Source organism: Erithacus rubecula (genome assembly GCF_903797595.1).
Source record: "Erithacus rubecula genome assembly, chromosome: 2".
In the NCBI taxonomy this organism is placed as follows: domain Eukaryota; kingdom Metazoa; phylum Chordata; class Aves; order Passeriformes; family Muscicapidae; genus Erithacus; species Erithacus rubecula.
In genome coordinates, this window is record NC_136685.1 from 87,346,473 (window position 1) to 87,371,052 (window position 24,580).

The 24,580-nt window shown below is 41.4% G+C and overlaps 1 protein-coding gene across 4 annotated transcripts in view; it reads left to right on the forward strand.

Annotated features, from left to right (window-relative positions):
• TRERF1 (transcriptional regulating factor 1) overlaps positions 1–24,580 on the forward strand; it is a 96,504-nt gene that overhangs the window by 38,193 nt on the left and 33,731 nt on the right. The window contains exon 1 of one of the 4 annotated variants that reach the window (XM_079333430.1): positions 12,626–12,728. The exons of the other annotated variants lie outside the window; for them this stretch is intronic. The gene's annotated coding sequence lies outside the window, so the exon portion shown is untranslated. Of the gene's footprint in view, positions 1–12,625; positions 12,729–24,580 lie in introns of those variants that run through there. 4 annotated transcript variants of the gene reach the window in all.

Here is a 24,580-nt window from a genome sequence, read left to right on the forward strand (position 1 = left end):
TCTGTCAATTGGCTTTGTAGGTGGCTGAGCATATTTCTGAGGAGGTTGGGAGGAAGAGGGTGTTCACCAGTGCGGAGTAATGCAGGGCAGAGGAAGCTGCTGCGCAAACTCGCTGTGTGAAGAGGTGGCAAACCAGGAACTGCTCTAGGCCTTTTCTTAAATAGGAAATACATGCAGCCACAAAAGACAAGTGACTGCCTGGAGCCTGTAATAGAAATATGAAGTTGCAAGAAGTAGTCTTTCAGCATACTTTGGTGTTTGGATAATACTTCAAAAGCTGAAAAAGAGGCTGATGTGCAGCCTGCCTGCAGAATGACAATTGGCAGCATTTTAACCTGCATGTCTGCGGTATGATTGTGCTTTCATCAAATCACAGAATGTTTTGGGTTGGACCTTGTGCATCATCTCCTTCCAACCCCTCTGCCATGGGCATGGACACCTCCCACTAGACCAGGTTGCTCAGAGCCCCATCCAACCTGGCCTTGAACACTCCAGGGGTGGGTCATCCACAGCTTCTCTGGGCAGCCTGTGCCAGTGCCTCACCACCCTCAGAGGAAAGAATCCCTTCCAGAAGTGTAGTGATGCCTGTTGGTGTCACTGAGAGGAAGGGACTCTTCATAGTGAGAGGGTCATTGAACCCTGTCCCCAGCTTCAGAGTGTCTCTGTCCTGCCTGTGCTCCAGGTCTCCTCTGCCACAGGCTTGATGAGGGCTTACAAAAATGGTTTGGCTTGCTTGAAAACAGCTCACAGAGAATGGGAAAGACTCCCATTGTCTCAGGTGGCTGGAGCTTCTTGCTGTGTTTCAGTTGAGTTGTTAACAGTGAGGTGTTACCTTTCTGTGAGAAGTGAAAGTTTCTGCCTCTCCTTTGCTTGGATACCAGCATGCTTGGAAATGAGGAAATAGCTTTAACTTTGTGATGGAGGCCAAAACACTAAAAAAAGCCCCAAAGCCACTTATTCAGAGAAGTGAGTCCTCAGCTTGATTATTTAGGAACAGCTACGTGATGGTCAGGGAGTATTTTCCTGATAGACAAATTAGCCATCCTTTGTTAGCTATGGCAAATGAAATATTGCATTTTTAAATGAGCTGTGGTAGATATGCTCTAATATCCTGGGGAAAGCTTTGTGGCTAGTAATTAATTGTGGTAATTAATTCTGCTGTTGGGCTAGGGTTCAACAAATGGTTGCACAGGTCTTACTTAGGCAACACTAACTTGAGGAGTGTTGAAATTTCTTTGACCTTTGTTAAAAAGTGAAAACCCTATTAAAGCATAGCCTGGGAGAACACTTTTAGGTCTATATTATGTGTCTCTTCTGGGAATAAATCCATAAGGTAAAAACAACACTGAGCACTTGAGTCTGGAATCTATGCCTTGTTTTAGAGGGAATCCTCTCGTGTAAGCTGTAACATCAGCTGACCTCACCACCTCTGACTCTGCTGTGACACTGTTCCCCTTCATGGTGCTTTTCCACCACACCACTGCAGTGCCATTTGTCTAAAAGATAAAGTGCTCTTACTCTAAAAAAGTGAAAGTAGTACAACTGAAGTGCTACTTTTGTCTATAAATATTACTGCTGTTTAATAATGATGATAGGAATTCTCTTTTTTGGGCTGAAAGCAGAAGCAGCACTATGTTCTGACTCAAGTTCAAGCACAGGTTTTTTTTTTTATAGTCATTAAATTCTTTATTGTATTTTAAAAACCAAAACAAATATTTTTGTTTTGGAAGAATGAGCATAGAGCATAGAGCAAAAGTTTATTATGCATATACAGTTGAAATAAGTTAACTTGTTTAAACTGTACTGTAGAAGCAGTGCTTCTGCATTTGAAAAAGTTTCATGACTTCATATAACCATATCAACATGTTTCCATAGTTAATTTCCAGCCTACAATTGTATTATCCCTTGTCTAATGGAACATCATAATATTAAGTAAACCAATAACCCCAATGTTAATGTTGCTGGTGCTTTATTAGATACTGCATAAAGAAAAAAAAAAGAAATGAACAAAACAACAACAAAACAACAAACTGCAATCCTGCACTGACTTAACCAGGATATGTTTTAACAGGTTAAGTTTTTCTGTAGGGGGAAGTGGAGGTCACATCTAAAACTGCTGTATCCAATGCTCAAAATGGGCCAGCACACAGTAATATGATGAGTGTTGTGTACTGTTGCTTGAGAGGACATCAAACATGCACCCAGTGCTGTTCAGTGCTTTTGTGCAGAGAGGAACAGACTTTATGCTGGGACTTCCATCACATTCATCTATGTCCACATGTATGCAGCAAATAGAGAATTAATGTAGTGAGTATGAATGGTTGATGAGGCAATGTGATTTCTTGGAAAGGGAAGGGAGAAGTAACTGCCTTTAGTTGGTAGAAGTGAGGTATTTATATTTCAAGGTCACTGGAAATCATACTGAACAAAGCTATTTCTTTCTGAATTTGAAAATGCCTCCAAAAATCAGGGATAATGCAGATATGTTCTCTGTCACACAGGGAGTTAATTTCCTTTTGGTGTGGGCTTATTTGAGTAGTCTGAATGTTAGCACAGGCCAGTCCAGCCCTGTATGTTATGCAGAGGGTTGGGCTAAATTCATTGCATTGGAAGGGAGCTGGGGTGATGGGAAGAAGCTAAAAAAACACAGAGGCCTTGCAGCACTGCTGAAGCATTTTTTGGATGCAAAAGCCAAGCATGGCTTCTAGGAGCAATGTAGTGTTTTACCTGTGTGTGATGGCATAGGACATTACTGAAATACAGAGTCCAGTTCTTTCTTGCAGAAAGCTGAGAGATTGATTACAGTTGGAAAACCTGTTTTAGTGTTAGACTTTTCTAAATAAAAAGCTTTGCATGCTTCAAGTGAAGTGGATGAGTTGTATTTTGCAAATATCTATAGAGGAAAAAAGTACAAAACTCTTCAGTTTGGTAGGAGGAGATGTAATGAGATTGAATAGCTGAAAGTTGAAACCAGATGAATCTGGGCTACTTGTAAAACACAAATTATTCAACAGAACGAATTATTCTCTAAAACAGCTCCCTTTGGACATGATGGATTCCTAATCACTTGCCTGAGAATTAGACTACATGTTTTTAGCAAGGGAAAGTATTGCTGTGTGTATGTTTATAGCAAGCCACATATCTGCATGTAGGTCTGTGGCAGACCTTGGGTGGAAGGTCAGACTGGTGATTGCAGTGGTCTCTTCTGTTTTCCACATCTGTGGGAGGTGGGTAGAGAGATGCTGTGAAATACTCTATCAGCCCAATCTCCTGAGTGTCATCTCTAGGAGGCTGGTAAGGTTTTCTTGGTTTGTTGTTTCTTTTCTCTCTTTGGCAAATCTGCTGGGTTTTGATTCGTGACTTAGAAGGAAGAAAACAGAATTTAAGTCCTGCCCACCCATCCATGTGGAGAATGGGTTCTGCAGCTGGTTTACATGGAGTTCTGAGGGGCTTTGAAGTTTTTTATTTAATAGTTGAGGATACAGGGTTTTGGTTTGTTTCTTTGAGGCAGATTAATGGAGTCAGATAAATGAAGTTTTGCGTGGGTGCAGGTATCCTGCTGGAGAAAGGAATGGGACAAGCAGAACAGAGAGGAAAATGAACTTATAGTCAAGGGTTTTATTCAATTTTTGTTTGATCTTATGGGAAATAGAGGAATTTGCACAGGTCATAGAAAAAGAAAAGCTAGCGTATTAGGGAGCTTCCATCATTAGGCTGGTTTTCCAGATTTACTCCATATCAGCAACAATAGATTATTTTTCTTTTTCTGGTGATTCTTTGTTCATCCATATAAAATAAAATAGATGTCAATCTAATTTCAAATAGGGAGGGGTTTCCATCTTCTGTCTCAAACTTCTGGCACACTTTTCACAATGTGTTGCCAGGTGTTCTGCTGGGAGAGAGAGATCAACAATGGTTGAGTTGCCTGCCTGCCCCTGGAAGTGCCCTTTGGTTTGGAGTAGGGGACACAAGGAGAACTCTGCAACACTGCAGCACCTGGGCACTGGACCCAAGGTGGCAATTCCATATTATTCACAGGGGTGAAAATAAAATCCATACATGCAATTTAAAAGGAAAGGAATTGCACTTCTTGTCCTCAGAGTAGCAATGCTTGTGTAGAAGTTTCTATCTGGAGATATAGGATATATTAATATATCCTGTGTTGTGTTGGTGGGGAATGAAGTTATGTGTTTTAATGACAATCCAATGTTCTCATTGCATTTGTGATGGTACAGTAGAGCTCTGTTTCACTGAATATAGGAAGCTCCCTGAGGATGGTGGAGAAAATGCCACTGCCTTCACTTCTGACACGTATTATATATGAATTATTTATGGTACTTCATTGCAAATGGAGTGTTCTGTAGTATATTTGTAAATAATGAATTCTTTATGACAGGACATCTGTGTCTGTGCATCCTGTGTCATGAAACTAGTTTTCTAAATACACTTTATAATAAGGTATCTATCCCTTTTCCCAGGCTATCCTGTAATAAAGCATCTTTGAATTCCTGCTATATGTTATCTATTCTGACTCCTAAATAATATATGGATGGATAGATAGATATATAGAAGTTTGTACTGTTTCTTGTGAGTTGATATGCTGTTAAGTTCCCTTTATATTTAGTAAGTACCTTTATAAGTAAAACAGTTTGATTTTTGTGTTCTGTAGAATGAATTTAGTGAAAGACTTATGCACCTCATAAATTAAGTTTGCTTATTCTAACTTTCCTGAAGAGAATATATTTTGTAAGACCGGACTCATTTAAGAAAAAAGAAATTAGTTTTTTAATAAGAACTAGTTTCTGGTTATGCCAGAATGTGGGGGTAATGAAAATACTAAGTGCCATATACAGTTCAGATTGGTGAAACAAGAAATGTGGGATGAATGCCTGTTTGGCCCAGTATATGACTTTGGGGATAATGTTTTCCCTTGCTTTTCTGTGCTGCCACATTGGGGTACTTGAGATTCATCACCCAGAGGGTGGCTGAAGGTGTTAGCATTGCCTGTGCTGACCAACTGGCTTGTGCAGCTCTGTGGTGAACCAAGCCAGTGAAAAGATCCCAGTTGGAAAAACAATTTTCTCTAAGAGGAAGGCCAGTTTGTCAGCAGCCCACTTCATAACCTGGTGTTCTGTGAGGTGCACAGTTGGATTGGGCTATCTCAGTGAGGGGGCAGCTGCCTGGGGGCAAGGCTGGGAGCTGGCAGGGCAGGTGTGCAGCAAGTCCCTGGGCCAGGTGGAAGGATGGCTGGGCATGGCCAACATGCAGATGTGACCATGGCTGCAAATGGGGCAGCTCCTTTACCATCTTACCACATGTGCTGAGCTGGGGTGACATGGGGGTTACAGTGCTGCATGGATGAGAAATGTGCCAACAGGGAAAAATGCTTTAGATTTGAGATGCTAAAAAAATAAAGGAATACTGCATTTTCAACTTCCAAAAAGGATGAGGAGTCATTCATTAAATTATCTTCTGCATACCCTCCCTCCATGTGAGCCTGGTCCCTTGCTGTCCTCTCCTCATCCGCCCAGCACCTCGCTTCCCTTTCTTCTCTCTGCCCCATAATTACTCTCAGGAGCTCAGTGCCAGTGACCAGTTTTGTAGCTGATGGAGTGTTGTAAGCCTTCTGAATTCCCTCAAAGTGAGGATTTGGTGCTGGGTGCCTGCCTGGCCCCTGTGCTGCTGCAGTGTCAGCAGCCAGCGGGAGGCACTGGGGAGGAGCGGCTGGGCCATCCCTGAACCATCTAAGGGGAGGCAGGAGAGCACAGCTATTGCTGGGGAGCTCTGTTAGCATCTTGCTTTCTGCCTCTCCTGCTTGCTCTCACACACCCTCACCTGCCTCTGCTCAGCAGCTTCTCACCAGCTGGGAAATGGAGTCTCCTTCAAGAAACCCTCACTGCCTGCAGACTTTCACGGAAAGAGGCAGCAAAACCATCCCAGGGCTTGGTCCAGAGCATCACTAATGCACTGCATGGATGTTCTTCCTCCTCCTGAAAGAGTGGCCTTGGTTAGGTGCTTCAGCTCACAAGGTCGTGGTTTTGCACACTAACCTCTTTAAGTTTTCCATTTTTAGTTGCAGGTTGCTTCTCATCGCTTTTCCTTGTGGGCTCTGACCCAGTAGTTCTGCTCAGCATTCATGCCTTTTCTTGAAGAAATCTCCAGCTTTCAGCCAAAAGTTGTGGCCTGTTCTGTTGCCAGGAGCAGCAGTGAAGGACACCAGTCCCTGCCTTGGCCACACTACTGCAAGGTGATTGAGGTCTTGGATAGAGAATGGGTTGTGACTGGAGAGGCTGGGGTGTGCTGGATTACTCTGAGGTTACCTCAGGGGAAAAAGCACTCTGAAAACACAGCAGGTGGCCAAAAATCATGATATCTGTTCAACTGCCATGGCGGTTTTGTTACACTTAGGGCTGGAGGCACAGGTCTCTGAAAAGGTGTGGGTACTGAGATGTCATTTGTAGAGCTTCAGCTTTGTTCCAGAGGGGTTTCTGTAAACCTGACCAGGGAAGAAAGAAATAGGAGTTGCTCAAACCCCTGGTATATCCAATTAACCAGCTCACTGCATATCTCATCCTGGTTGTAAATGTCAAGGTAATGCAGTGCTTTGGAGCAGAGGGCCGTCTCAAAGCTGTCAAGTGTCCACTGCAGTGGGATCCTCCCTTGCTTATTTCTTCTTTGAGAACATTTATTTCTGACAGCACCTCGGATTTCAGAGATGTGGATGATGCAAACAGAGCAGCTGTTGGCTGTAACAGTCGCACATCAGCCAGTTTGGTGTGTCATACTTTTCATTTTAATGCAGATTCCTAGATAGCCACAAACCTAGAGTTGGAGGAACAAGCACATGATTTATATGGAGAAATATAGTAGTGCTTGGATTTTCTTTTTATAAGGCTAATTGTGATAATTTGCTTGAGACACAATTATCTCAATGGGATTGATTTGTTTAATTAACTCGGGATGCCTGCAGGTGAAATTGTGAGTATAAATAGAAGGACAGTGGGGAATGCATCACTAATGTTTGTATTGCAGAAGGATTGACTCATATGTAAATGAAGTGCTGCAAGCCTGCCAGGCTAACCTAGTTCTGGGGTGGTTTCTAGATACAAAAAAAAAAATATCTCATGCTGTCATGCATAGCACAGGGCTCGTACACTGAGGAAGGAGCTGGTGAGGAGTGTGGGCTGTAGTACTCAGGACAAACACACCTTGCTCCCGGTGTAAATAGCTCGCGTACGAGCGCTTCCGTGAGCACTGCCAAGGAATGGTGCCTGAAGGATGTAGATTGTGCCAGACCCCTGGGATGGCACTGTCCCAGTGCAGCCCAGCAGCTTCTTCAGTGTGTCACTCCTCTGTGCTGAGAAATCAGTGCAGTTCTGTGTTCCAAACCTTACAAGGGCTGCGTCTGAACAGAGCACACGAGCGAGTACCCTGCGTGCAGCATTCCTGGGATGAAAGCCTGGTGGCAAAGCTTCACGTGTTCTGCTCCCAGATTCCTCTGCCTCACCATGTGGGCATACCACTCTGCAGAGGATTAGGTGTCTTAATAGACCAGTTCTGCAACCTGTGTGTGTGTGTCCTTTGCCTGCTCTTTGCCAGGGCTGTATCTGACATTCTTAACATGTCCCTTCTTCTGAGGTAGGTGGGTATGTTCAAGGCCCAAAGGGGAAATTCTGTTTCTTCTCTGTCAGTTTGGTCCTGTACTGTAAAAATCTTAATTCCTACAAATACAGAAGACAGATTGCTATTTCTGATCTTTTCCCTACCTAAAGTAGATTACTAGTTTTCATAAAATTCTAATCTTCCTCTGAATCTTTCGGAGATCTTCGTCGTAGCTTGTGGCAAAATATTGTGCAAATTGAATGTTGAATATAAACAAAATAAAACTAGATCAACAGAGTGCTGCCACAGAACCAAACCAACTAAACAAACACACATTTCCTTTTAGCAGCACTAAATGTATTGCTGTTTAAAAAATGCCTTTTCTTCTGGATGACAAGAACGTGTAGGAGCACTGTTGTCTTTACCACAATTCCTTTTTTTTTACATCCTTAGTAGTTTATCCATCTCCCATTAGTGTGGTTGCTTCAAGCTTCTCCATTTCCTTCTGTACAGAAATCTGTCTTTGTTCCAAATTATTCTTGTCCCCATTTTCTGAGGCTTTTACTACATCTGTTATCTCAAGAAGAGATCAGATGATAAGAGCTGAACACAGCACTCTGATGGAGAACACGCTTCTGATTTATGCTGTGGCACAAGTCTTGTATGTCTTATCCTTTAGATAATCATGTGAATGCTTTCGTTTTGAAAATGGAAAAAAAATAATATTTCTGAGTTGTATCCTTGTATATCTAGCAGTGTGTTTCCTTTATTTGCTGAACACTTGATTCAAATATTGAGTTACTCCAGAACTGTTAAACCCAGCAATCAGTTTTGAGTGCTTCACATTTTTCATTTAAATGCACTTTGCTTTTTATTGATCTGCAGTGAATTTAATTTGTCCCTTGGTCTTGCCTTGCATGGTTCATGTGGAATTCTTTCCAGTCTTCTCTGGATTTGAGCAACTGTAAGTTCTGTCATCTGTGGGATTTTTCGGCTGTTTAGATTTTTGGTGGGGAGGGAAGAGAAGGTGTTGCCTTCCTGTTTTTCAGTTCATTCAAGAGTATATGATACCCTACTATACTGGTTAGAGCTGAGGGCATCCCTCCTTTGACCCTTTTTTTTTTTGGAAAGCTATTTGTTTTGTTCTCATGCATTTTCTGTGTCGCTCTGCTGCTTTCAAATCTACATGCATGGTCTCCTTAACAAGCCTCAATTTTCTTAGCAGCATAAAATGATTTTTTCAAATGCTGTTTCAAGTGGAATTCCCAGCCTCTTTGAATCCATACGTAGGTTAACAAGCCAAAAGTAATCATTAACAGCAAAGAGAAAAGTATGGAAGTGTTTATCTGTTGGAGAAACTAGGCTTGGAAAATGGTGTTTTGTCAGAAATATTAGAGCTGTGTGCACGAAGTCTGGAGCTCTTCCACCTTCAGGACACTCTTGCTCTAGCCTTTGTTTGCCTTGGTTTTTGTTATATCCTGAATCTTTGCATAGGCTTACTTTGTTTTGGATGCAGAGAACTCTTTCTGTCTTACTGTCACTTGAAATAGTTTGAAATTGTCCTGCTTTATTATTTTCTACCTGAAGGAAAACTGTGGTTCAGGGTTTTTGGGTGTTGGGGTGGGGAGAGTGTTTTTTGGTTTTTGTACCAAGTCCCTCAGCTTTTCCTCCCTTGCCTTGTTCTGAAAAGATTCCCTTTCCATGCATGTCACTCAAAGCCAGGACATCTATCTGAGTTTTTAATGGCTTACAAAAATATTGGAATCCTCAGGAAATGTCACACTTCTTCTATCTTGCCACCAGCCCACTAAGTGCTGGTGCTCTGCTGTCAAGGTAGAGACCTTGACCCTTGTGGTGTTTAACACAGATGATGTTCTGCCCTGGCTTGCAGATGTGTGTTTCTGTCCTGCCTGTCATGTGGGGTTTACCAGACTTTTGACTAGAACTAAGTTTACCCAGTAGTGCCAGTTTATCTTTTTCAGGTTGATATTTCAAAGGTAGGGAGCCTTTGTAGCTCACATCACTGATTTCCCAGCATCTGTGGTTGTGAATAGGGATTGGTTCCCCTTTGCCTGTTCTGTTTGGGTTAGGGTAAGGTGGCAATATCTGAGGATGATTTTGACATCTGTTGAAGGAAACATTACAGAGAAACCTCCTGAACTTCAGAGAAACTTTAGGAGTTAAGGAATAACAACTCTTCTCCCCAGGACACAGTTTCTGACCCAGTTATGTAGATTTCACTTTCAGGGCTTCATTGACGTAAATGAATTTTGGTTCTACCTTAAAACCACTGCAAGAAAAGGTCTTTGTGTAAGTTTCAGTTTATGTTTGGTCTTTTTAATCTGTTACACCATTGAAGTATTAAATAACTTAATACTGCAAGAGCTTATTCTTTCCAGTCCATGGCTTTCCCCTGAGGAAAAAGTAAATATGCCTCCTCAGAGACCCTTTGAAAATGATGCTACACAGATGTGCAGGGATGCACACACACATAATGTACACTCAAACAACACCGTGAGCTCTGCACTAAAAACCTGTGCTGTAAGGGGGTAAGATTGTGGAGGAGACACTGGATCTGACTGAAAGCCAATACTGAATTTCATTTCAGAAATCATGGAAGTGTCATGCTTTTACCATGCACTTACTTAGGTGTTCAAAAATATTTTTCCAGTGCGTGTTATTTCTGAATTATGCATTACTTGTGCAGAAAAGTTGCAGTGTGCGTTTGTACAGAATTGCAAGGAAGCTTCTTCCAAAGTCTGCAGAATAGTGAATTAAAGCATTGCTAGGCATTTTGTTCCCGTGTATAACTTGAATCAGGAAAATATATCCATGTGATTGGTGCATTTAATGGCCTCTCAGGTTTCTTAAAGTTAGGTTCAGAAACTTGCACAATAGATTGCTGTTGACCAGGGAAAGAAAACTGATTGTGAAAGACACGTCAGGCACTTCAGAGGAAGTTAAATTCAAATGGAAATCATTATTTCTCTTGAGCTGGATGTTTGCAGGGATACAATCTGAGTGGTGCAGCTGGGTGGAGAGCACAGGTTGCATCTGCTGCAGGGACTGCTTGGGATAAGGCAGTACTGGTATGAAAAATATCAAAGGGGCCTGGACATGGACTAAGGAGTATGTTGATGCAAATTCTGGGTTTATTTTAAAAAGTCCTTCAGGATAATGTTGGGAAACTCTGAAGAACCATCAGAAATGTAATGAAAAAATAGAAAAGACATCAGGTAAGAAAAAAAAGTCAGAGGACAAGGACAGTTTGGAAAAGGTTCAAGGTTTTTGATACAACAAAGGCAATATGTTGCTGCTCTTGAAATGTGCCATGCAAAGCCCCAACTGTCTCTTCACTGCAGGAATGCCTTTCTTTTCTCTGTGGTATTTTAGAAAGCCACATCTTCAAGTAAAATTGAATCTGACTTGCTTTTGTCTATATATTGTTGACACTGAATTACTTGCTTATTGGATGCATGCTTGTCATGCAGACCATCTAGAGGGTTGGTAACCTTGAAGGGTATTTTCTGTGTGGTTTTAACGATAATACATTCTGAAACAAAGAATGCCTTTCTCCATATTACTTTATAAGATTTAAAATCTTTTTAAGATTTAAATATTTTTCCCCTGTTGCCCTCGCTGCAGTGCAGAAAATAGGTTGACTGAAAGGCTGACTATCAAATTAAATTTGTTCATGTTTTAAATAACTTTTCACATTGCATCTCTAGAGATTTTTATCCCTGTATCTGCAGAAATGTCATTTGAAATTCTTCTTCCTCCAAGATTTTACCAGGGCAAAATTTCAAAAATTTGTGCATTCATTTCCTTCACCCTCTTTCTTAGTTCTACACCACATTGTGCTCCTCTTCTCCCTTCTTTTGGGTGTCCTTTCCTAGTGCTACTCATCCAGATGAGTTTAAGCTTGGGATACCCAGGCATACCTGCTTCCATGAGGCAGCTGTAACACTCTCCTGCACGTGTGTAGATTTCTGTTTGCAATAAACCAGCTTGTTTATACCTACTGTGAAAACATGGCTGGTGACTGGAGGAGCTTCTTAGCACTACATAATATTCTGTGTGAGGGGAGGTGGTTAGAGTTAGGAATAACTAGTCCATAAAGTAGGACGAAGCTGTTTTTACAAGAAAACTTGCTCTATTTTGCATCTTTTTCTTTTGAGTGATAAGGCAGGGGGAAAAAAAATCACGATTTTTGCTCTTAATTCTGTGAATTCCTGTAAGGTTCAGAAAAGATGTGAGTAGAATTTACAAGATTATTGAAGATTATGCAATGGTCCCATATCTGTGAGCAGTTCAGGGAAAAAGAGTCACTTCTACTTGTACTGTCACTTAAATATGATATGAGAGAGACACTTCCCTCCCCTGCTTCCTGCCTCCTTTTATGTTCTTTGCAATGTGAATATACTAACATCTATTTGAAAGTTATTTTTGTCACCTAGGCCTTCTCTTTCACATCTACCTCAGAAGCAACGCTTGCATCTTGTCGGCGTGTGTTTGTTTAATCTAAGGAAGAGCAACTTGTTCAGATGACCACAAAAGCAGAAACAATTGTTTGCCTCAAGATAGTGGTGAGCATTTGTTTATCTCACCTTTAAGGTGTTTTGTAATCACTTTTTCCCAGATCCAAAAGATAATGTCCAAGGAGATAACAGCTAATAGATGCAAATACTGTATGAATTATACTTGCACCTACTTGCATCAGTCACCCTGTGCAACAACAAAGGAAGAAAGAGAAAACAGACAGTGGTCCTTGTTCTGCTCAGTGTTGAGGGCCCTTGACTTGCCCTGAGACAAACAAACAAAATGGATGGATACAATAGAGTAGAAATTACATTTTTTTTCCCACTCTCAGCTCTTCACCGCGTCTGGTTCTGCATAGACGTGATGGAACGGTTGTTTTCGAGTGTTAAATAATATACATACTTATATAAGAACAAGCTCAATCCCTTTTTGGTGGGAGTGGTACTGTGCATTAGGATTGTTTTTTTTCCCAGACACGACAGTGGCTTTAAGGGCTGCTGAGATCCTGTTTTCCTGGCAGTGCTGTCCAGTGGGAAGGGCTGGCTGGTCGGTGGCGCGCCGGCGGCGCTCGCTGCCGCGGTGTCCTGGTACGTTCTTCCCTTCTCCCTTCCCTTCTCCCTTCCCTTCTCCCTTCCCTTCTCCCTTCCCTTCTCCCTTCCCTTCTCCCTTCCCTTCTCCCTTCCCTTCTCCCTTCCCTTCTCCCTTCTGATGGAGGTGCTCCTCCAGGTGCTGTGCTGTGGGTGGGCAGCTCGCTGTGTTTGGGGGCTTTCAGCTGCGTGGGTGGGTGGGTGGGCTCGGTGTGTTTTAGTGTTGAATGCAATTCCAGAGGTGGCTCTCTTGTGGTTCATCACTGTAATAACAACAGGGAGTGTTGTCTCTTTGATGTTTGCTTGGCAGAGAGTTTTCCCTCCTCTGTGTTTTGTACCACTTGCATCTGCCTCATCACAACCTGCTTCCCTGTAACCTTGTCTTCATTAGCAACGTGCTGATGTCCCTAATATGCTCATAATGGCCAGCTGTAAAAAAGGCTTAACTGACCTTACTGCTGCTGCAGTTTATTTAAAAAAACAGAAGTATCAATAATGGAATGTTCTAAGTTGTCTTAAGTTTACGTTTCTGATTGGACCAGCTTATTTCCTCAGGCAACTGACTTGCACTTGCAATCAGTAAAGACAAAGGGTCTTTTCTTTAGGGCAGCTCAGAAGAAACTGAATTTCAGTGCTCTGGTCACATTCTATTCTAGAAACATTTTTTTTTTTCCTTATAATTTCTTTTTTTCTGTTGTTGTTTTCTTCTTTTTTATACTGGCTGTAGAGGAAACCTGGAGACAGCCAGGCTGGTGGTGGTATCAGTTGCCCAGTCTTACCCACAGTTACCAGGTAGGGCATCTTTGGAGGGTGACAATGAAGGCATTGGTTGGAAGACCTGCTTCAATAGTTTGCCCAGTGCAAAGTGCTTTTTACAGACTTGAAGGAATGGTACATCTTAAAGAAATAAAGATCTGCATTTCTTGTTCTTCTAAATGCAGGCCTTTGTAAACCACAGCAATACAAGATTGTCTCTAGAATCTTCTCTCTGTTAAGAGCAAAATGCAGATTGAAACTGTAGTCCTGTAGTCAGATGGGTTGCAGAAAGTAACACATAACTCCTACTGCTTTCAATGAAGTGCTTACTAGCATATCAGCATCTGTGTATAGGTAGATCCCTCCTGTGCTCTGATAGATGCAGCTGATAGGAATTCTCTATGGTATTAGAAGCTCCTTCAAAGTGTTCTTGTCAGATGGTAGCCCAAAATGTAGGTGGTTCTTTCCTGAGTGGACCAACAAGCCAGGGAGGGGAGAAGGATTTGGGAGAACATGCAAGTGTTTGACACAGCCATGTGAATTTGAAAAGATGGAAAATTCTTTATCTGGCACAATTTGGAAAACTGCTGTTAAGCTAAGCCAGGCAAGATTTATTTTGTTTCTATTTTAAAAATTAAATTTTGCTGTAGGAATTTCCCCCTATGATGTTACATTTGGAATAAAAGCATAACAAGCTGGACAAGGCTGCTGGATGAGATCCTCTGTGAAGGGGAAACTGTGGGAGAAATAATGTGGTCTGAGCCTGTGTGAGCCCTTGGACTGAGCACACAGATCTGGTTGTTTCTGGCTGTAAATTGTGAACTGAGGACCAGAAGGGTGAGGGTGGTGTCACTCCAGCCTGGGCTGGTGGCATCTGAGGAGGGATTAGTGCCATCTGTGAGGGGCTGCAGCTCAGCCCTGGCACGGAAAGGATTGTGATGGCAAAGTTGAGCTGGTGGCTTGAACTCGTGAGGTCAGTCCTTGGTGAACCTGCCCTGGTTTCAGGGAGACATTTCAGCCATTTTTGGGGGAATTCAGTTGCATGTTGCCTGCTTGTGTGCACTAGTTTCTCCCACATATGGATTTTGTGGGAGAATCCACAGGGGTTTCCCTACACTTCTTTCATCTCCCTGTGTGCTTCTGCAAGTAGTGCAGAAGGGGCTGCCTGGGCAGACCCCAGCTTTGCTTCTTAGAGCTGGTCTTCAGTCTGATTGAAGTCAGTAAATGTGATCTTTCTGAGCAGGAAAGATACATTTCTGTCTCTAGTGGTCACTTCTTGTTTTGGGAGTGGAGAGAATTGATTCAACATTTTATTTTTGTGGAATGTAGATCTAAATTATTATTAAAATGAGATCTTAGCAGAAAGTATTTATATATTTATGTGGTAAAAAAAGAACTTTGTTAGATAGTTCTTTGAGGTAAATGTACTTGTTGGAGAATTTATTATTTGAGTCCTGTGGTCTTCCTGAATGCATTTGACATGATCGTTATTCACTTGTGCCATTTGTTTCCTGTCTCATTATATAAGTTAGCAAACCACTCTAGGGTTGCCTCTACTTTTATTTGCATTAGAAACTGCACCATAAAAAATGTTCTCCTTGGATTGCCTGCTGCTGAGCCAAGAGCTGTAAATAAAGTGGTTTCTAATTGAAATCCAGGAGAACCACAGAACTGTCATAATTAATGTATCCTCCGTTTTTTCTTTTTTTTTTCTTTTTTTTTTTTTTAATATTACCATTTTTTTTTTTTTATAAAATGAACCAAACCTCTCTTCTTCCTACTTAGCCTTAACTCGAAGCAGTCACTTCTTGCTGTTACTGTTTCCATATACGTTTCTGCATAAATGAATTCTTGAGCTGGGGGGTTTTTTCGTTTTGATTTGTTTTAATTTTTGGTTTTTTTTTTCACATAAAATTTTTTAGTTACTTATCAAGAAGAACAGTTTTGGACAAGAGTAAAGAAAAAATATTTTGTGGGCAAGCTTGGTGTGAGCATGTTGTGATCTACAGGCAGATATTACAGAGAAGTGGTTTTCTGCTTTTGACTGGGAGGGTGGCACATGTTGCCACTCATGTTTTAATGGAATACTCCATCTGCTGTCAAGCTAAGTCTCTTTCTGAACATGAAAGTTTTGTGCCAAATGCAACATCAAATCCAGATAAAAGCGGTGGGGTGTTTGCTTCAGCACTCTGTAAATGTTAAAACCCAATGTGTCTAAGAGACTGGGCAAATTCAGATCCTCTTTTGTATCTGGTTCTTTGCTTATTTTAAAATGGCAAATACTTGTCATTCCTGTTGGTTTTAAATTTGAAATACATAGGCAGGTATTCTTTTGATCTGTAAATGGCTGTTTTGTTGGGGATTTTTTATAGTTAACTAGTTTTGTATTATCTGCTTTATTCGTAGAGTTCTCATCACAGATTACCTAATGTGTTGGATTCCTGTCTCTTGTGCTGCATGTTATTTTTACCCTTTTTGCAAAGGCTGGTGCTATGCCACCAAAGAGAGATTTTTTTTCCTCCTAATGTTAAGGAGATGCAGCAAGTCTGTCATCCATTAAGGTTCAGAATCCATAATACTCATGCATTTTGCTCTAATCATCTGCAGTGTAATTTTTATATTTTTTTATTCTGCATCTTGACGGGGTAATTTTTTGTTCAGATATGACAGCCATGAATCATTCTGCAAGTTGCTTGATTCACATGGAAGATGATTTTTTTTTTATTTTAAAGCACCTGGTGGGAATAGCAAAAACTCTTTTCTTGCTGCTTCACCAGATTCAGGAGTGAGAACTGAGAGGGTCTTTGCTTACCTTGTTTATGAGGAACAAAGCAGTTGCTAACAGCCCCGTGAGCCTAGAACTGGCTGTCTGTGGTGGTTCTTTATGCACTGGGATGGAATCAAAATCCTGAATTATGTTAGGATTTCCCATCTTAGCTAAAGTCTTTTGGTTTAAGACCTTCTAAAAGATGGGAACTCCCTGGAAATCGTGGCATTAGCAAGTCCAGGGCAACTTCCTTCTGATACTAACTGAGGCAATTTATCCATTTGAGGATATGGCTAAAATTGGGATGGAAATGAGCCTACTTGCCAAAGTCTTGCCAAAGATTCTATTTTTATTGAGCATCATCTTGTTGTTAAGAGCCTGTTGAAGCTGAGAAGTAGAAGTGGGATCTAGAAGAAATAGGTGATGGTGATTTAAAATATACAGAATTGTTCAGGTAACATGAACCAGAAACTTCTCAGTGGCTCAGTGTTCTCTTATTGTGGGCATATAAAATATACCATTCTTGTGCTTGTGTGAATGGTCTGTAGCTGGGATAGCAGACCAGAAAGTCATGTCCACAAGAGTTACACTACCATTTCCATTTCAGGTTGAATGGACTGTGTAACCCCATAAAGATGTAGAAATAGTCATCAACCACAGGCCATAGAGTGAAACTGCCTGTCTGTTGTTACCACTGGAGAAGTTGTACAGACTGCACTCAGTATTTGTGCTTTGAAAAAGATAGTATCTGTGACAATTGCCAAATCACATCTTGCTCACCAGGCTCACCAGAAACCTTGAATTAGAGAGATCTAAGGTCTGTTTATCTGAGGATTTCATGTCTTAAGTCGTCCTGTGTTGTCTAGATAATATTACTGGTCCTGTATGTTTTACTGTAAGAAATACTTTTCAGTTCAGGACTTCATAGCTCACACTAGTGAATAAATCATCTGAATCTCATGTTCAGGTTTTCCTGACAAGGACAGGTGTATCTATTGGAAAAAAGGACATAATCATTTATCAAATGGATCTCCAGGACTGTGCTTGTAGTGTGGTTTGCTGATCAGTGTAGAGAGCATGACCAGCTGCCTCAGCAATGCCTGTGCACAGAGTAACAGAGAGGTGTTTTTCTTCCTGCACAAACACAGAAAGATTTTCTCCATTCATCAGCAGCTCTTGACATCTTTGTGGGGAAGGAGACCAATCCTGGGTTGTGGCTTCTGCTGGTACACCAGGAGCAAAAAGAGGCTGAAGCTGGCTTTGGAATTAAGGCACACCAGACCAGCACTCCTCTGTTTTCAACAGGTGTTTGTACAGTGCAAGGCCACTGTAATAGTTTTTGAGAAGAAAACATTATCTATTTGTCAGAAGGTCACTGGGGAGTGATGACTCACACTTGCAGGGCTGCAGAAAGTGTCAGAATTGTTTGATAACTCAAGGTCTCTCTATGAGGGAAGATGACTATGCCATCTCTCTTCAGAAAAGGGAGATCTTGAAGGAACAGGGCATTGCAGTTGGTCTATTAAGATAATTTCAGCCTTGCAGAACTCAGGGAGGGTTCTGTGAGAGACAACTCTGGAGTTAATGAGACTACACTTTCAGTGTGCAGAGGAATTTCAGTCCACTCTGGAATCTAGACTTGGTGGCATGGCTTAACCCCAACCAGCAACTGAGCACCACACAGCCACACCCCATGGGATGGGGAGGAGAATCAGAAAAAGTAAAACCCATAGCTTGAGATAAGAACAGTTTAATAATTGAAAGAAAGTAAAATAATAATAGCCATAAGGAAAAGGGAGATAACAGAATGAGAGAGAAGGAAAAGTGTTGCACAACACAGCTGCTCCCCACTTAGTTCCCTGTGCCCAGCCAGTCCTGAGCAGTGATCCTCCCCCCAGTGTGTATGCTGGGCATGATGCTCTGTGCTGTGGAGTATCCCTTTGGCCAGGTCAGCTTCTTGTGCACCTCTGCACTGGCAGAGCATGTGAAAACTGAAAAGTCTAAGAATGAGCTACTACTTAGCAACAGCTAAAATGAGAGGGATGATATTCCATCTCATCCTAAATCCAACACACAGCACTGTAGCAGCTACCAGAAAGAAAATTAACTCAATCCCGGTGGAAATCAGGCCACTGGCTAAAACTAATGTAGAAAATGTAGAGAGATGCAGCATTTGACATAGCTAGGCATTGCTAGAAAATATGCCAATGGGATAACATGAGACTGCATAAACTGTTCTGAGTGCTACATTATCAGAGACATTAATGAAGAAGATGAAGTAAAGAATGGCTTAAGATTTTTATGTAAAGTGGTCTTCTTCCAAGGCAATGCCCTATAATAAAAACCTATAATTAAAATCAAATATATACAGGGATTCTCAATATTTTAAAAATAAAATTTAAAATAAATTAAAATTAGGCTTACTGAAACTCTTCACTTTTCAAAGATTTAGATATTCATGCTGTTGTTATCTGGTACAGCATCTGATACTGACTTTTCTCATAGCCTGAATTTACAGTCCAGAAATGCTAAGAACATGACAGAAACAGTACTCTTGATTATCTTTTGTCTTGTGCAGTTACTACTTTTCCAGAAGGCTTGTCTTCAAATCTCCTATAAGGACAATTGGATTTAATTTTTATTTTTAAATGTAGGACCATTACCTATTAAAAAAATAAAGCATTGTTTTGTACAAGCCAAAATCATATTACTGTTGTTCTAGCCTGATTCTTGGCATCTGAAGGAAAACAAATCTTTGTGTGTTACGTATTCAGAGGCAACTTTAAATCATATGTGCAGTGCCTTCATTATATTTTTTCCATTCTTGTTGTCTTTTGACTGAAGAACAATAATAAGAATTTTTTTGGTAGCACCACTTCCTTCTGACTCATGCTTTCAGAGTGGGAATGGGTGTCACCATGGCAGGGATTTCAGGACACTTGTGCCCCTGCTATGCCTTGCCTTGTGTCTGGCTGTGTTGAAGCTTTGGGGAGATCCCAGAGCTGATCCCAGAGCTCCTTTCTCTGGGTGAGAGAAGCTGAAGCACTGTCTGCTGAGGTCTGGCTGGTGTTGCCTGAGCTGCTTTTGCTTCTGATTTGATCAGCACACTTCACAGTGGTCTCTCACCTTTTGTCTCTGCTGAAGTTGGTTTTACCTCCTCTTTTAGCTTTTTTAAAATCAACTCACAATCCATTCCTCACTTCCATTCTTCAGCTCCTGGTTATGTTATCTGGTGTTTGCTGTGATGAGGGCTGTTAGAAATTGCATTTTTGGTTGTATTTTCCGGTCATGAACTCCAGTTAGAACTAAAAATGCCTGAGGTCCATGGAATTGCTTCTCCATCCTCTGGTTGTACTGCTTGCAGCCACTGTTGCTTCGGTAGTTCCCAATTCTTCAGTGGGGAATATCCACACTGCTCAGTTACGAATTACTTTACCAATCAGATGTCTTGAGTAGATAATCCAGAGGTTTGAATCTGTTGTAAATAAAAAGTGAACAGAAGGGAAACCACGAGTGTGTCAGCATCACCATCTTTTTTCCAGAATCCTGTGATAAATCTGATAACACTGTTCTGAGAATTGCTTGCCTACTAATTATTGGAAAAGCATTACCTTTTTTTTTGTCTGTAATTAGCATTTCAACTTGAGTCTAAGGCCTGATGATAAATGAGTCTGGTATGCCATAGGTTCAGTAAATGATGAAAAACTGAAGTCTGTGTTTGCTTAGTTTCTTTCTCCGTAAAACAAACAAAACTGGAGCTGATCTCTGAGTAGAAATGGTGTCAGAAATTATGTGGTCTAAAGGAGGAGATTGGTTTTATTTCTCCATTTCCTCATCGGGTGGCTCACAGTACATGTAAACAATGCAATAAATAAATAGTCCAAGTCCAATCTTAGCTAAGATAACCATGAAAAATATGTTTATGTGTTCCTAAATCAGAAGACAGAAATACATCTCCTACAAACTGATAGGAGAATTATAGAGTAAGTCTTTAAAAGCATGATCCGGAGAAGCCAAGATTTCCAGATAGCACACTCTGAAACTTAATATCCATGTAAAAAAAACTTATAATAAATGTTGATGTACAAATTTTGTACATTGAGATGTCTTTTAGGGGCAGAGAACAGACTGAAAAGTTAAGGCCAGCTCTGTGAAGTGGTGCTGGGGTTCTGTGTGCTGTGCTGGCCTGTGGGGTTCCAGATTGGAAGAGCAGCGTGTCTGAATGCAAGACTGCTCCAAACAGGATTTGTGCTAATCGTGTTATCTGCCTTGTTTAAAGATATGAGCTTGCTCTGAAGGTGTTGGAGGTCTTCTGCAGACTGTTTAAAGAGATAATTCATAGAGGCTTCTCTAAATGACAGCAGATGGGAAATCACAGAATTTAGCTGGAGTCTGACATCTAAAGGAGGGATAAACCAGTGGGCAGGCTGTGGAAAGTTATTCCAGAGAGGAAACCCCAAAACTTAGCCAAAACTTAGGAAGTTCAGTTGGCATAGATCTGCTTGCTTGGAGGGTGATTATGCATAATTCATGCTAGATTCAGGTCATGGTGACCTCAGACAAAATTTGGACGTGAAATGAGACGTTATCTTCTGGCTTCTTTTGTAGAGCCCCCAGTTCCTTCACCTTCATGTTAAACTGTGTCAGGGTGCCAGTGGGATCGTGGGGAAATGTGGGCAGAGCCTGTTGGCTCTTGAATTGTCTGGGGCAGTAATTCCAGCTCTGTCTGTGACAGAGTTGAAAATCGTATGGAAAGGTCGGGCATACATTGCTTTCAGTGGGAGGCACGATGCTTGGTAATATTTCAGTAATCCTGAAACATTCCTTGGTCAGTTGGTAAGACAGAGAGAGATGACAAGCAAGTTTATCATCATCTTCTGAGTGTTTCCTGCTTCTAATTCACCAGAGAAGATGCTGTAGTGTTCTACTGTGCCTGCCACAGGGAAGTGGCTCTCACTGGGAACTCCTTCCTCCTGTTCTACTAAGAAACAAGATGGCAGTTTGGTCAGAAATAAAGCTTTAGCTGTTAAATTATTCAAAAGATCCTTTTCTTACTTGCTCTTGTGTTCTCCTTCTCACCCTGACCCCAAAGCTGTTCACAAAATAAAAGCAGACAAACAAAACCCCCAAACCAACCGAAACAAATAAACCCCCTCTCACCAAATAATTATCTTTAGTCTTCCCAGGAAGGGAGGCATTACTCTAATCTGTGTGGGTTTGTTTATATTTCTCTTAAACAAGCATTAAGGATGAACTTGCTTCTTGCAGAATGAAATCTCTTTAAGGTTTTCTGCCTACTTTGTTACAAGTTGGCAAACTGGAGAGAGTGTTGTGCAGCTGGACCTGCATTCAGTGTGCTTTGAAGGTGAAGTTCCAGGGCTGGGAGCACTCCTGCTCCAAAAGTGAGTTCATCTTTGAAGAGGAATTGTAGAAACCAATGCTCAAAGCTTCAGAGGCTGCATGTCTGTACCTGGAGGGTAAATGGGTGAAACGGTCATAGCTTAGCAAGGAGTCTTTTTTGGGAGTATTGTTGTTATTTTTAAAAGTATTAAATGCAGAATCTGAATTTGTTACAAAACAGTATCCATAAATTGCACCTAGCCCTTCTTTCTCCTTGCTTGCAAACTGAAGGCACCAAGGTATTAAACAGCACTGCCCTTTCCCCTCTTCTGTGCTACTTCTGGTTATGTGGAATACTTGGAAAGGAAACAGAGGATTGACAAAAATAATACCCACCCTACAGGAAAGTCTGTGTTAGGGAGAAGATTACTACAGGGATGGCTAAGAGCTTTTAATGTAATGAAGAAGGAAATAGTCAGTGGAGCTAATACTTGTGAGGAATAAATTCTTCTTAGAAAGTTGAGAAATGTTCTTCTGAAAATAGTGAAAGTAATTGTAAAAGCTGAATGGCGTGGCATTTAATTATGTAAGGAACGAAAGAGGCTAAAAAAAATAATAACCTGGTATATCAGAAAGCAATTTAAAATATAAGCTAGGGAAAATGGAATATTTCTGTCACAATAAGATGAATTCCAGCACTGGCTGCATTGATTTCATGTCGCAAGTTTTGTTCCAAACAGATCTGTAACTGGAGGGGATTGGGGGTGTGGGAAAGGCATATTTTTGTTCCCTCAGCTTCCCAAGCCAACCCATTCCCCTGCTCAGCAAGAATGGTGAGAAAGATATGGATAAAAATACAAACAGGATTTAAGAATTTAATTAGCTCTGATGGTCATCCAATCTCCAGTTGTCTGGTAATTGTCTCTTTCAAAGGGATCATTTGAAGCAGAGCTTCATGTGCTTTGTGAGCGTGGCTAACCTAAGCTTGTTAGTGTACAGTGCAAAGGGCAGAGCTGGATTCTCGTGGGTGTTCACAGCCTTTAATAAATAGCACAGCAGTGCCGAGGAGGAATCATTCCTCACACCCACTCGCCCTTAAGATGCTTCCCTTCAATTCAGAAATTAATATTCAGTTGAAAAGTTATCATGCATTTTGTGTCTTTCAAAATATTCTTGGCAGTGCATAGGAGTCAGTCTGCAGAGGGGTGGGATGGGTTGGGTTTTTTTTTTCCCCCACCCACCTTCTGCAGGGAAGATCTGGAGCCAAGAAGTAGCTGTTAGACTTTTAGGTTTGTCTGCTTGTTTGTTTCAGGTTGGGTTTTTTTTTTTTTTGTGTCATAGTGCTGTTTCCTGAGCTGTGGAGCTCCTGCTCTATCTTCTAAGGCAGGGTTGTCATGCTAGTGTGGCATGAGAGGTCCAAACACCAGGTTATCAGGCTGTTGACATGATCTTGCTGTGATATATTCGTAACGCTGCCAAACTGGAACAATTAGGGCTAAAGCTCATTCTGAGGAGTGCCCACTTAGAATTTTTTTTCGACTGATTGGGGAATTTCCTTTAGGAGAGTGGCTGGTTTATAGTAATTTTGAAAGGGAAAGAGCAGTTTGAGGTTTTTTCAAGGAAACAGAGTTGTTTATTGATGTCATTTTTGGCAACGATTTTGTTTGAACAATTTTAATCGCCTCATAGTTTTCAGTAAGAAACCGAAATTTTGCAGGAATGTGGGCTTGAGGTATTAGGAATAATGAAAAGAAGGGCTGGCTGAAATGTGTTGCAGAACACCTTGTACTGAATGATTGGATGATAAACTGCTGGAGGAAATTGCCTGTAGATAAACGAAAGCAATGCATGGAGGAGGAGGAGGAGGGCAGTCACAATGCAGTTCATGCCTGATGAATGCATCACCAGGTGTTAACTGCTCTGGAAGAGACTTAGTGGTTGCCCTGTAAAAATGGCAGTGAAATGATAGACAAAACAGGTGTCAGTACTTGTTAGTGGAGGGGCAGAAAACAAAAGTTAGAAAGTGCTGCTATGCAAATGTGTGGTTCTTCCTTGTCTTCAATACCATGTGTGGCTCTGGTCCTCCCTGGCTCCCATTTCATCTCCCCCAAGTCCACAAAGTATTATAAGAAAGAAGAAAAATCCAAAGTGTGGGGTGACAAAAAGCCACCAGAAGTCCTTGGTCTGGAAGGAGAGACCTGCAAAAATGATGGATGTCACAAAGGAAGAGATGAGGAGTGAGCATCTGCTGTCCCTCCAAGAGGTGAGCAGGAGAGCTGTGAAAGGGAAGATGATGGGTTCTGCAGCAGCTCAGGTTGCTCTCTGAATTCAATAAGAAGACAAGAGGAGGTTATGTGGTATGAGGTTTTGGGGGAATTTTCTGCTGTGTGGGCCAAGCTGAGCCCTGCTGGAGGGAGCTGGGTTGTGTTCTGGCCAGTGCTGGGGAGCAGCTGCCAAGGCAGCACCTCGTGGGTTATACACCTTGTGTTGTAACTGGGGGTCTCCTTTAGCTGAGCACCCACCTGCTCTGTGGGCAGGAATGAAGCTGACCAGTAGCTCAAGTTCAAGACACTTTAAAAATGATTTCACATTGTGCTATATGTGTTATGTGGAGGCTTGGGCTCTGCACGTGGAAAACTAATAAATTTTGGAATTTGTGATCTATCTGTGGAATAGAGTCTCATCTGTAAGATGCTTCTTCTGTCTAAGCAATTTTCTCTGAAAATAAATGTCATGCAATAATCCTGAAGCATTTCAAAGATGCAGAAATGAGCACATAAAAATAATTATGCATGCATGGAGAATCCTGTCCTTAGAAGAGAATTTGAATTCCTAGAGTTTTTCTAGGAAGGTGCAAGCAAGAAGCTGAACATGGACCAGGGAAAGAAAATTCATGAGGCTGATGATTAAGAGAGGACTTCCAGCATGTGAGGAGAGATTCTGCTCAGATATAGTTGTGTTAAATGAAGTAATGGTATATGATTGATGA